Source organism: Natator depressus, chromosome 15, assembly GCF_965152275.1.
Source record: "Natator depressus isolate rNatDep1 chromosome 15, rNatDep2.hap1, whole genome shotgun sequence".
In the NCBI taxonomy this organism is placed as follows: domain Eukaryota; kingdom Metazoa; phylum Chordata; order Testudines; family Cheloniidae; genus Natator; species Natator depressus.
Window position 1 is genome coordinate 9273624 of NC_134248.1, and position 13031 is coordinate 9286654.

General features: G+C 52.4%; 1 long non-coding RNA gene across 1 annotated transcript; it reads left to right on the forward strand.

Moving 5' to 3' along the window:
• Positions 1 to 2461: 2461 nt before the first annotated feature.
• Positions 2462 to 9137, forward strand: LOC141999422 (uncharacterized). The gene is made up of 3 exons (XR_012642007.1): positions 2462 to 2704; positions 7206 to 7305; positions 8005 to 9137. It is a non-coding gene; the product is annotated as an uncharacterized LOC141999422 (long non-coding RNA).
• The last annotated feature ends 3894 nt before the right edge of the window (positions 9138 to 13031 follow it).

The following is a 13031-nucleotide window of genomic DNA, read 5'->3' on the forward strand; positions in this document are numbered from 1 at the left end:
CACAGAGACGCCGCGCAGCCAGTGCCCGAGCCGGCCAAGCTGCCAGCCAGCCCCGGCACTGCCCCGCTGGGGGCCGGGACCCGGACCCAGCCCCGCCCCGCAGGAGCCGCCCCGCCTCCCTCCGCGGCAGCCGCGCCCCGGCCGCTCGCCCTCCCCGGGGTCCGAGCCGAGCAGGGGGGCCCGGCGCGCCACCCCCGCCGCCCGGGAGCCCGATCCCAGCCCCGGCTCTGGTGGGAGCCAGCGGGGCGCTGGAGGCTGGCGCACCAAGCCCCCGGCCCCGCTGGGAGGAGGCCAAGGGGGGGCCGAGTGTCAGTGGAGCTGATGCAGCAGCCTGGGGTACCTGATCCCAGCAGGAGGCTGGGGGCCAGGACTCCCCTGTCCGTTCCCAGCTCTGCCACTGCCTGCCCGGTACCCCGGGCGAGCCCTCGGGGCCCCGTCAGCGGGACTGGTCCCTGGGGTACCCCGGGCGAGCCCTCGGGGCCCGTCAGCGGGACCGCTGGCTGGGTATCCCAGGCGAGCCCTCGGGGTCCCGTCAGCGGGACTGGTCCCTGGGGTACCCCAGGCGAGCCCTGGGGGCCCCGTCAGCGGGACCGGTGGCTGGGTATCCCGGGCGAGCCCTTGGGGCCCCGTCAGCGGGACCGGTGGCTGGGGTACCCCAGGCGAGCCCTCGGGGCCCCGTCAGCGGGACCGGTGGCTGGGGTACCCCGGGCGAGCCCTTGGGGTCCCGTCAGCAGGACCGGTTGCTGGGGTAACCTGGTCAAGTCCTTGGTTCCCTGTCAGTAGGACCAGTCGCTGGGGTACCCCAGGTGAGCCCTCAGTTCCCTGCCACTACGACTGGTCACTGGGGTACCCCGGGTGAGCCACCGGTTCCCCATCAGTAGGACTGGTCGCTGGGGTACTTTGGGCGAGCCCTTGGTTCCTCGTCAGTAGGCCTGGGATAACAACACTTGGCCACAGTGCTCTAATGCTTGAGTTAAAGGTGCTCTGCAAGGGCACAGTATGGTTGCTTTTGCCTTTGGGACTGTGTCGTGCACTTTCAGGGGAAAGGACTCAGTGGTCTAAGAGGCCTTTTCTATCTCAGTAGCACCTACTGCTCCCAAACACAGATCAGGCCCTGTTGTGCATACCTGCCCCTGCCCCAAAGAGCTTATAGATAAGTTTTGTGATCCTAACAGAGCAGCAAGGTATGTACTAGAAATTCCTCTGATGCTGAACCAGCTCTGCCACACCATCTGCTGGATAGGGCCCTGGAAGGGAAGTCAGCATTATAACAATGCTACGCTGAAGATGTGCACGGGGTGACCAGACAGCAAGTGTGAAAAATCGGGATAGTGGGTGGGGGGTAATAGGCACCTATATAAGACAAAGTCCCCGAAAATCGGGACTGTCCCTAAAAAATTGGGACATCTGGTCACCCTAAATGTGCATGTGATGCAGGACAATTAATCATTGGCACTCCCTTCGTCTCCCATTAGTGCCTACCACCCTGCACCACACAGGACCATGTATTGTCTTAGATCTGCAGATACAGCTCTCACCAACATCAGTAGGACCTCCAAGCCCCGAACTTGGATAGCCCTAAGGCCCCGAGTTGATACTGCTGCATCTTTTCCGAGCAGTAGCAGATTCAGGGCTACCCAGGGGGGTCAGCTTCTCACTGGAAGGGGAAGTAGCTGGCATGGTCCCTGAGGACGTTCTGTTTACAAAAGGCTGCTAACATTGCAGAGAGGTGGCCAAATGCACACACAGGCAATTGCACTGCCACAAACCCAGCTCAGGCACCATGGAGGAGCCCTGCCCTATTGGCAAGAAACAGCTCCCTTCTCTGTCTTCCTTGGTGTCTGTCCTCTGTTCAGCTCATGCTGTCCGTGCCTCCCTCCTGCCTGCACCCTTCACCTGGAAAACCTCATGAGTGCCCACCCTAAACATGGATTAGTTCATGAGCCTGCTTTTGTGCAACTGCCCTGTAAGAGAAAGGCCCCACAGCAAGGTCTGACCATATTCAGTGCCCTGGGAGCTGGCTCTCTGCTTAGTCGCCCTGCAGAAAAAGAGAGTTTCAGCCACACCATCTCCTTATTGATACTCAGGTGTGTTTTCCACACTGACCGTGATCTTCCCCTCCTCCTGTGTTTACCCTTTTCTATGGAGCATTTCCTACTGAGCATTCATATCAAGCTCTCTGTCCTCATATGCGTTCCTTCCTGCACGCTTTGGCCATGACAATCCCACGCCCTGCCCTGCTCACAGGTGTTTTGTAGTCAGGCTCTACCTTTGTGTCAACTGCTTCTGCCTCGCTGATCCGCTTTGTTTATCCCTCTTTGTTACTTCTCAAAGGTGTCATAGCAACAGCCTGCGCCCTGGTTCGGCTCAGGAATTAGACGCCAGGCACAGAACTCAGGGGAGAACAGGCTTGGAACAAAGAGCCACAATAAATACGCCCCGGGGGCATGGCAAAGGGCCTCACGGTTTGTCAGCAGAGGGCTACAGTGCACAGACCCAGCAGTGGATGTGCTGGCCCTGGCTGACAGCAGGGCTCAGCACATGAGCTGTGAGGAACGTACCGGTGAATGATGATTCTGCCGGCTGCACCCACTTGTACAGATACAAGAGAAAGTGACCCTCTGACATGAAAGGAAAGAGGCTGGGGAGGTGAATTGGCCACAGAGCTGCACAGAAAGACAGAGGGTCAAATTCACACCTGCTGGTAAGTGGATGCACCTCCACTGACATGTCTTAAGTTGCAATTGCTTATACCAGGTCTAAATGTTGCCCAAAGGTTTCATTCTGGGGAGTGCCGAGTTACAGATAAACCCACCTTGGAGTTAAAGAGAGTCAAGGCCTGATTTTCAGAGGTGCTGAGCACCTGCCATTCCCACTGATTTCAACTGAGATTGGGAGTATTCGGCACCTCTGAAAACCAAGCTCCTATAGTGAAATCCTGGCCCTGCTGATGTTCAATTCGGGGTTTGCCACTGAATTCACCGGAGCCAGGATTTCACCCCCAGAGTCCCAATCCTCCCCCCATCAGACACGGGCTTTGGGAGAGAAGAACAAACTTCATGGATTCAACAGCCAGAAAAGCTGCTTGGAAGGATGAAGATAAAAAAATAATAATAAACAAGAATTAAAATACTATCAGGCTCTCTAGTGCAGAGAGAACAAATGAAGTCGGTCACTGGAAAGCAGCTCAGAAGAAAGAAAGGGAATGGAACAACAGAGACAGCAAAATGAAAGGGGAACAAGGAAAAGAGATGGAAGCAGGAAAGAGGAAAAGGACCCAAAGGAGAAAGTAAAGCCTGAAGAATAAGAACTGAGAAAGGTAGATGGGTTTTATTTTAAATCTGCCCTTTGGATTTTATTTGGGGATTCTACAACAAAACAAATGTAGTTAGTTTGTTAAAATCAACAGCAGAAATATTAGAGGAAAATGTCCCAGGGGGGCAGGGCCCCCCTCCAAACCGATACTGGGTGGACGTAATGCCCCTACATTGCTAACTACCAAGATGAGACCCTAGCAAAAAGCAATCTCCAGGCTGATGTGGGTATTGCTGGGGATGTCTGAGATTGGGGGTTGAGGAACTTTTTCACAGAGCAGAGAACATCTTAGGAGAGACTGTCCTATGCATAATCTTGTGGCAACTACAGCGATTGCTCACATAGAAGAGTAATATTAGCAAAGGATTTATGTATTCTTATCCTCTTTTAGTTCTACTTATCTCTGGGAGTTCACACAGTATGGTCAGCCTGCTCTCCAAGAGCCATCAGGCCACAGTTTGGGAATTTTGGATTATTAGTGCCGAACAAACAAACCCGAACCACAAGGTGGTTTCCTCCGGATCAGCTCACAATCTGTTACCACACCAGCACATACCTAGATGGTGCTATGGTACTTATGGAGCTGTCTTTTGGATGAGGCACAAGACAAGGCTGGGATCATTTGCGTCTTTAAAGGTCTCCTTCATCTTTTTGCAAGAGTTGGAGGTATTTGATCTGGTATCTTGGCTAAATTCCTATGCAGGTCATCTTGCCTACCCGCATGGCCTCTGCAGCATCACTTGGATAAGATCAGGGGTGCTGGAACGAGCAGTGCTGGGGATGCGGTAGCACCCCGGCTTGAAGTGGTTTCCATCATATACAAGGTTTACAGTGTGGCTCAATGGCTTTCAGCACCCCCACTATACAAACTCTTCCAACACCGCGGGATAAAATAATCTTCATCCCCAATCTTAAACTGTTTGTTATGCGTCACAGCCAGGATTACAACTTGGGCTCCCTGATTCCCACGTCTATGCTTAAAACCACAACCCCCATATCAGGAGTCACAGCAGCAGAGCCCAGGCCTCGCCTATGAAACTTGGGAGGAAACCAAGCCTGAGACCTCAGTCCTGCCCTCTGTTACACTGGTGTGGGGAATGGGTGAGAGGACATAGGGAGCTCCCTAAGTCTGCCTTCCCTCCCCCAATCCCAGCAAAGCAGGGAAGGATCCATCCTCAGGGCCTGATCCAACCCCCATTGACTCAGTGAGAGCTGGATCAGACCCTCAGCACAAAGGAGTGCACTAGGAGGGGAGCCCAGCTGTTGCAGCAGCTGCCTGCCAACATGCCGCTGAATGGGTAGGTTAGGTGCACGCCTATCCCTCCAAGTCATCTGGGGTGCAAACAGCCCTCTTGCTCCCAGCCCCGGCCTGGGAATTGTTGGAATGATTAATACCGTTTGAAATTCTTAATATTGATATGGGAAGCCAGCAAATACTAATTTAACCATAAACTCCTTTATTAAATCCAAAGGCCAAAATGGTATTTATACAATTGCTCTAACCATGCCTAAAAAGCAATGTGCTACATCCAAACAGTAACAAACCATTTATACGCATTTGATCAAGATACTTACAAATGGGCTAAACCCAGGGTGCTTCGACCCATATTGGTTGGCTCCAGCATGGTCAGGGAGGTACTAATGAAACCTTTTAAGAGTTTACTTTTTATACCCTTTAACAAACAAGTGATGTCACTGCCTTTACTGACTTCAGCTAAAAACCAACTTGAGACAATTCATCCTTATTTCCAGTCTTAATCTCGAGAAGATTTACACCCTCCTTTCTTCCTAAGGCCTTTCCTTTCTTACCTTCTTCCCCACCACCTGTTGCTTACCAGCAGGACAGTGGGAAGGTTTGGGCTTGTTTCTTTTAAGATAGTTTTCCTTTATTTTATTACTACAGCTCTTTTACTTTATTAGTTACTTTTGGAACCATACATCCTTCCCATACTACACGTAACACTACTTGCTATGCTCACGCCCTTCGTTTACTTGCTGATTGGGGCCTGTTCCTTACTGGCCATGAATGATAAGGTGAAACTGTTATTTTCTTAACCAAACTTTAGCTTACTTTAGTTCTTTAATTTTACACTTATCCGACAGGAATCCTGCCCTCTGCTGGCATCATCCACATGGTGGAGGATACATGGGGCTACATCTCCACTCCACATCGCTAGGCTGGCCAGGGTGAAGGGGCTAAACTCTGATACAGAGACTGAGGGGCTGGGGGTGAAATTTACAATGAGAGAGATTCTTAATTTGTCAATTTCACAGCAAAGGGAACAGCATGAGTCTATAGATCAGAATCCTTGATCATTGCAACCCCTGCCCTTGGCTACCTAGCTCCTAGCTCGTCCCAGATGGCCAGGAAGAAGAAGGGCCATTAACTGTTAACCCTCCAGGATACAGCACTTCCTTACCAAAAGGGCCAAATATCTGGTATGCTCTTAAAAAGTTCCTAACGACCTGCCACACTCCCCCACCTATCTCCATGCAACACCGGCCTGCATTTCATTTCAAACAGGGAGGCGTGGAGTTTCTTACTAGGTCACTTCGTTAACAACGACTGTGCAAACAAGGATAAGAACTTGGCTCACAATCAGATTCTGCTCTTAGTTACACTCACTGGGTCAAGATCAGAGAGGACGCATACGGGGTGCCAGAGATCCCTTAGGCATACTCACCCTCATCCCAATGTGTGAGTGCATGGGGTACGCTGGGGTCATTTACATGCTGAGGAGTTAGAAGGTGTCACTTAAAGCTGGGGGTGGCCTGCTGTCACAAACCCTTTCTTACATCCTCCCGTAGTTTCTCTGCTTTGCCATACTTCTCTGCACTCCTTCCTTCCACCCCCTCTGCATGCATCACCCTAACCTAGTCTTAACTTGCCACACATTGCCGCTCCCCTCCCATGAGCTGGGGGCCACCAGGGGACCATTCCATTGTCAAAGGAATTCCAGCTGCTGCATGCCAGGGAACCCTGCTCTCAAGGGTAAAAAACCTGGAGTGTGAACACAGGATTCTTCTGTTACCAGAGGTAACAAGGGGATGGCACTGACCTGGGCACTGGCTCTGCACACCGTGGGAGAAATGCCACCCAACAGACATTGGGGGCAATTCACTGCTAGGCCACATAAAGGGGCTGTAAAGCCCCACAAATACCCCTGGTACAAGAAGCCCTAGCACAAGGGGCATTCCTGGGCAGGCCAGGGCCATGTTGTGGGAGGGAGGAGAAACTATCCAATGTTCTTATAGCCTGGTGAGTCTTCACTCCTGATGCATGGGAGCAATGGCACAAACTAACCCCCAACCAGACTAGACCCTGTACTGTCCCTAGTCCCAGTACACAAGTGAATCTGGGCTCGTCTCCTAAGTGATGGGCCTGTTGTAACTGATCATTTGTTCACAGGCTGCAGCCATACGTCACCCCAGAATACACTGGGAACAGGACTATAGACACAGAGAGGGTGGTGCCCAGTGAGGGCTGAACCTTAAACACCAAACACTTACCGCTTTCTCAGTAGACCAAGACCCACCTCCCTTATTTCACATAGCAACCTTACCCCACTACCAGTGTCAGTCACACCCAGCCCAGCCTAGATTTGAACCAGCCACCTACAGGCGACATGTTCAATTGGTCACGACCAAGCTTGTGAGCCATCCAGTCGCCCGTGGAACAGACCATCCAATTCCTTATGGTTACTCTGTTAATGTGCCTTTGACGAATGATGCTCTCCACCAGGCGCTTGTCAGACGGGACGGGAGGAAGCAGCCAGGTTCCTCTCTGGTTTTTGTCCGCTTCAGAGTAACTTCCTGTGCCTGCAGCATTGATTGGTTTGCCACACCTCAGGCACTCCGCTCTACCCTGCTGTATTTATTTTAATCTGTAGTGCATTCAAAGAGACAAAGGAAAGATCGCCCTTCCAAAGGCGGCAGAAAGCTGGGACCCAACATCCGGCAAGATTTACGTGTATGATCGGTTTTATGCATGTGAGTAACCCACTGACGTGAAGCTCAGCACCTGCTAAGCCCTTGCAGGAGAAGGTCCTCTAGTGTGCAGGAATAGGGTTTCCATTTAAATGGTCTGCAAGCCCTTTAGTGGTGCTCCCCGTGTTCTGTGTTGGAGAAGCTGCCAGAACCCAGCCAAAGCAGCAGTGTGTACAGTAGCTAGAGCTTGCAGGCTGTGTTATTGGAACCCCACCATGCCTGTGTCATTCCTTTATTTTATGTTTATTGTGCAAAGAGCAAAAGACATAGCAGGCCCCTGTCGGGACTCCTTTGCAGGGATTCCCTCTGATCACTGCCTTGTAGGGCAGGGAGGTTTCTCCCCCCTCAACCCACCTGTGAAACAGACTATGGTTCTGACCCCAAACTTCACGCTGACTCTGGGGCGCTGCTAACCCTATCCAGTGCCTGGTAGGGCCTCCCGTGATCACATCTCTCCCCGTTATGTGAGATTTCCTTAGTGCAGAGGAAGACTGAGTTATAGGTAATACAGCTGAGCTCTGCAAGGGGGCCTCAAAGGGAGAGACAGAGGTGTTGTGTGACCTCCTTCTTTACGCACAGGAGTGTGAAAGCCATACCCAGGGGGCCCTTCTGCGCACAGATTTCAAGGGCATGTCTAGCTCTAAATACGCAGAATAGTCCACATCCACCTGAGTGCACAGCTTTTGATTTCCCATGTCACAGGTGCTACCAACAACAGTGTATTCTAGACATGTGGGGCCCACTGATGTCGATGGCTTTTGGATCAAGTCCACGCAGAGACAACTCCTCAGAAACCCACTCCTGCTGCAAACAGCTAAGTGGTACTTCTGCCAGCCAGAACCATCCAGCAACAAGGTTAACCACAGGTTAGCGAGCTGGATGCAGGAGCCATGGGGTGTTACATAGGAAGTGACTGGGATGATGGCTTCTGGCCTTGCTGTCCATGAATCATTGTACAAAGCACTCCCTACCGCAGAGACACCAAGAAGGACAAGAAACACTCAAACATCTATAGGCATTTGCAGATCAGACCACACACTGTGCAGCTTCTCATACTGACCCCACCCGGGGCACGTCAAGATACACGTTATGCAGGTGCCTCCCAATTCCAATGTGCAACAAGGAAATAAAGCAGACCTTGACCAAAACACTAACTTTCCTACTAATAACTCCTCTGACAGCAACGAAGAGCCATGCTACTGTGACGGTCACTGGCGAAAGGCTTACTGTTCTCTAACAGCAACTCCTGTCAGGCCTGACAAACTCACTACGCCTAACACATTGCTTTAACAGTATTGCTCCAAGAAGGGTCATATGAGGTCTCTACTAAAAGCTTGTGCCACACTGACCCTCCTTGTCGTTGCAAGACGTAGGTAGAGATGATATTTCAGGGGCTCTGTCTACATGCTGAAAAATGTGTTTTGTCTGTGTCCTAGCAGGGCTGACAAACAGGCTTTGCCAGACAGAGGGACGTATGTTCACCTGTCTGCCTCCATTCACGTGGAGATTAAGCATTGTAAGCCAACAGAATGGGAGCCCAATATACTTACGAAATCAACAGGAGGGTGGGAAGACTAAACCCCAGGGGGTTGTCCTGTCTCGGGGGGGCAAAAAATGAACTTTGAAGAACATAAATATAATGCAAGGAGACATTTTGTGATTCATTCACTGCAGAAAACCCCTGGCACTGGCAGAGGGGGTTGCTTGCATCCTGCTTTGTCCTAAACCAGCTCGCTCTGCAAAAGACTGCACCTTTGGGGAAAATCTACATTGTTATATAGGTAGGGTGACCAGATCGTAACTGTGAAAAAAACAGGACAGGGGTGAGGGTAATAGGCGCCTATATAAGAAAAAGTCCAAAAAAACCAGGACTGTCCCTATAAAAACAGGACATCTGGTCCCCTTATATTTAGCGGAGTGACCACTGCTAAGTGTAGACCCAGGTTTGCGTGTTAGGATTTTGTTTTATAGCTAACCATTTCCATTGTTCTGATTCACCGGCTCTTACACCTTAGCCGTTGATAATAAACTTATGATTGTTTTCTCCATAAATGTAACTCAGTGCCGTGATGTTACTGTGGAGCTGATCTCGGTTCAATCAAACCAACAGGAGCGCGCCCTATTCCTCTGGGGACAGCTGAGCTGGTCCTTCTGGGAGTGTGCAGTGGTTAAGGACTGGGCGCTACAGGGGGATGCTTTCGGAGGGACTCAGGGGCTGGGTGCACCTATTCTTACCTGCAGGACAAAGTGAGGGCTCGCAGAGCCCAGAGGAGATTGTTTGGGTGGCGAACACTGCAGACTGGTGGAGTCAGGGAGCTCGCACCCAGTTAAGCACAAGCAAGTCTGTCTGTCTGTCTGTCTTTCTCTCATAGGGTGACTGAAAAATCGGGCCAAGGGATGGGGGGTAATAGATGTCCATATAAGACAAAGCCCCAAATATAGGGACTGTCCCTATTACAGCGGGACATTTGGTCACCCTGGGGGGGGAAACAAGGTGATTCACAGCCTGAGGCCTGGACCCCAGAGAAAAGGTCACACTTGCCTGCCTGCATCAGGGGAGACAGGTAAGGAAGTGATCTTGCTGCTTCCCTACTAGCCTTCCCATTGCAACTGCAACTGGAAATACCACACTCCGCTACAAGTAAATGACATAGGAATTTCTGTCGCGAATAGGTTCCCAGGCCCAACCTCTGCTCTGACACGTGTTGGGATCCTTTGGAAAACTCTTGCCACCCCATATAAGGGAGGAATTATTATCCTCATTTTATTGATCTGGAAATTTTGAGGCACATGTAAGTTGAGCCGGTAGTAAAGTCAGGAAGAGAACCCAGGAGTCCTGACTACCTGCCCCATATATACGCTGCACAATCCTAACAACACTCTAATAGATTCTCAACTAAGGCTGCAAACCGTGGTCAGGGTTTGCAACCACCCTGCCCTTTCCAATATTGCTAAGAGGAAGGGGGATGCCAGCTAGACGAGAGAGGTTGTAGAGAGGTCCCAGTGTAGAAAGGGAGGAGAATCAGTGCCCTAACATACAGTACTGTATTTTGGTAGGCACATGATGCTGGTGATGCAATTAGTTTTTCTTCTATACTGTATGGTTTAAGTGTAACACTGCAAAGGTGTCAAATGAATAGAATTCAGGGAAGTGTCACAAAAGGGCTAGCTACCCAAACGCCCTTTACAATAGTAACCTGGACGTAAGTCATTAGTATTAATCAGATAAGTAGCCAGGTTAAACCAGTGAGGAAATTCATCATTCACCTCAGGCAACCTCCATGCAATTGTAAGCCAGGGAAATAGTCCCGCTATTGTGGAGAACTTTCCTGGCTTCTGCACTACCCCGGTGAAGTGGGCTAGCGAAAGGATCTGAGTCCTCGCTCCCACTTCCTTTACCCAGTGGCCTCCCTGCCCTTGAGGACTCCCCTTCCACTCTCCTGTCTGGTAGAGTCCTCGTAACCCCAACAAGGCTGGGCCCAGGATTCCTGGGGGGCTCGACCCCCAACCCTGCTGCGGTCACCTAGGATAGGGGCTAGGGTGTCCCCACTCCCGGGTACTCTCTCTGCACTGGGCACTTCTCTGACCCACTGACCATTACATACAAGTTAAAACACATGCAAGTTATTTAATCAACAATTAATTTGAAAAAGAATAAGGAAAAATGGGAAAGGTTAAAGGAAACACATCAACCCGCTCTGTGGCAGGGAACATCACAAACAGTGTCTCTGGAATGTCAGGGCAGTTCACAGTCTGTTCCTTGTAAGTCCCAGGCCTCCTTCTCAGGCCCTGGCTTTGCTGTAGGGATGCCGTGGGTTGGACACTTGCTCTGGTGGTGGCCACACGCTCTCAGGCTCTAAGTGGTAGGACCCTTCTGCCCAGTGTCGCCGCCACCCTGTCGGGGTTACGATCCAAGCCTGGCCTGCAGAGCCTCTTGGCTGAGGCGTCTCCCTGTGCTGGGCCCGCTGCCCAGGGTCCCCCGCAGTCTCCCCAGCTGCTCACCGCACCCAGCTCCGGACTGCTCCAGCCCCAGCTCCACGGCTCTGTCTCTGCACTGCTGCTGCTCTGCCTCCAGCTCCCTGGGCTGCTTTTCTGGCCCCTCTGGCTCTGGTTGCTGCAGCTCTGCTCCCAGGACAGGTCTGCTCTGCAGGCGGCTTCTGTGACTCTGCTCCCAGCACTGACCTGCTTCCTGGGCTGCTTTTCTGGCCGCTGTGGCTCTGGTTGCTGCAGCTCTGCTCCCAGGCAAATCTGCTCTCTCTGGGTTGTGCCTCCGGCTTTGGGGCTGCAGCTCTGCTCCCAGGACAGGGTCTGCTCTCTCTGGATCTGGCACGGCTCTGCTCCCCAGCTCAGCTCGGGCCCCTGCTTTCTCCTTAGCTCTGCCCCACTCTGTCTGACCCAGGCAAATCCAGCTCACATGGAGGACAGGACCTCCCTGGCCTCCTGACTCCCTGATTAGCCTGCCCGCCCTGTCATTCAGGCTGACCTGGAGCATTGGCCTCTCCCCCATTGTTCCTGGGGACTGTCAGTCTCAGCGTCCTGATTTCCCATAGACCCTTCCCCCTTTTTAGTACTGAGAGCTAGCCAACCAAAACACCCCCACTGAATGTTAGTAAGGGGGCAACAGTCCCCTTACACAATGGCAGATTCCAATCATGGCTGTAACTGTCAGCAGGAAGTGTACCCTGGGGCACCCGTAGTTCATTGATGGGCTGCGTTGCTTCCCAGGCCATGGGTGGGGTATTTGGTCAGACCCTAGTAGGGTTTTTTGTTTTAAGGACTTTGGTTAAAAAAAAAAAAGATACAAGGCTGAGCTCCACTGCCCAACAACCACTTCATCCCAAGGGCCCACTCGCAGCGGCTTAGCAAGGCAGTCCTTTCCCCACACTGGGCTGAAGAATTAACGGTTTCATTTAAAAGAAGGACGTTAACAGTCCTTGGGGTTGCAAAGAAAACGTTCAAAATACTTTCTCCGTCCTGTGACTGCACAGAACTCAGGGACTGTAATAAATCCCTGGTTTGCTCTTCACAAACACTCCAGTGCAGCCTCGCAAAATTCTACTCACTGCTCCCCGGAGCGGAGCGGGGAAATTCTGAGGCCCACTTCAGAGCCGCCCCAGGGGAAGGGCTGTAAACCAGCTGGATCTTCCTTGGGGTGCTCCGCCCGCAGAGGGGGAAGTCCCTGACAGGCTGAGTCAGTCCAGCCAGCTCTATATCACCGCCTATTACAGGGAACCATGGGGACGGGAAAGGCTGGAACCAGGAGGCATTTCTACATCTATGATCGTGGCTATTCCTAGCTGCTGCAATGGTCCCTTTGGGCTACTGGCAGCTGGTGCAAGTCAGAGCAACCCTCAGGGCTGCTCTCAGCTACCTTGGGAGCAGACAGGTTCCCAATGGCCCCAGGACACAGGACGGTGCAGGGGTGGCCTCAGGCCTCAGCGTTTGCATTGTACCTCGGGTGCATTTGTGCAGCACCCAGGACAAGGGGCTGCTCGGGGGGGTGGGGGCGTTATTGCAACAGGACCGATGCTGACAATTACTGACCAGGCCGCTTTGATCAGGCAGGGGGGCGGGGCCCGGCCAGGCTGCTACACCCCCCTGCCGAGAGGCGGCCCGCCCCGGCACCGCCCCAGCCCGCGGAGCCAGCTCCGCTCCGCCTCGCCCCCGCCCCGGCAACACGAGACGGCCCGCGCAGCGATGGGAGCCGGGCCCCGCCCCCTCTGCCCACG